We start from the raw sequence: 378 nt of genomic DNA, 5'->3' as shown, positions 1-378 counted from the left end.
AGAGTTTTCATTGTTTGACCTTTGCTCTTGCTTCCACTGAGATTTGAACTCAGATCACTGGATTCAGAGTCCAGAGTGCTAACCATTACACCATGGAACCACTACAAATGCAAGTGACAAAGAAGCTAATAATGACAAAGCAACCGCTAAAGGGTAACTCAAGAATTTTACTAACCTCAGCAGAGGATCTGGGAGGATCACAGAGGATTTGAGAAAAGGCAACTAAAGAAATTCTTTTGAAAGACTTCCTACAAACAATTACTGGAGTGACATACGTATATGCCAATTGTATACAGGCACATGGTAAGATTACACTGGTTGATAATGTAGGGGCTAACAAATGCTGCTGTTGCTTTTTCCCCCAATATCATGTTACAG

General features: G+C 39.7%; 1 non-coding gene across 1 annotated transcript; it reads right to left on the bottom strand.

Annotated features, from left to right (window-relative positions):
• Nucleotides 1–28: 28 nt before the first annotated feature.
• trnaq-cug (transfer RNA glutamine (anticodon CUG)) lies at nucleotides 29–100 on the bottom strand. Its single transcript has one exon. It is a non-coding gene; the product is annotated as a tRNA-Gln (tRNA).
• Nucleotides 101–378: the final 278 nt, after the last annotated feature.

This window comes from Anoplopoma fimbria, unplaced genomic scaffold (assembly GCF_027596085.1).
Source record: "Anoplopoma fimbria isolate UVic2021 breed Golden Eagle Sablefish unplaced genomic scaffold, Afim_UVic_2022 Un_contig_461_pilon_pilon, whole genome shotgun sequence".
Classification (NCBI taxonomy): domain Eukaryota; kingdom Metazoa; phylum Chordata; class Actinopteri; order Perciformes; family Anoplopomatidae; genus Anoplopoma; species Anoplopoma fimbria.
This window is presented reverse-complemented; position numbering and strand designations above follow the sequence as displayed.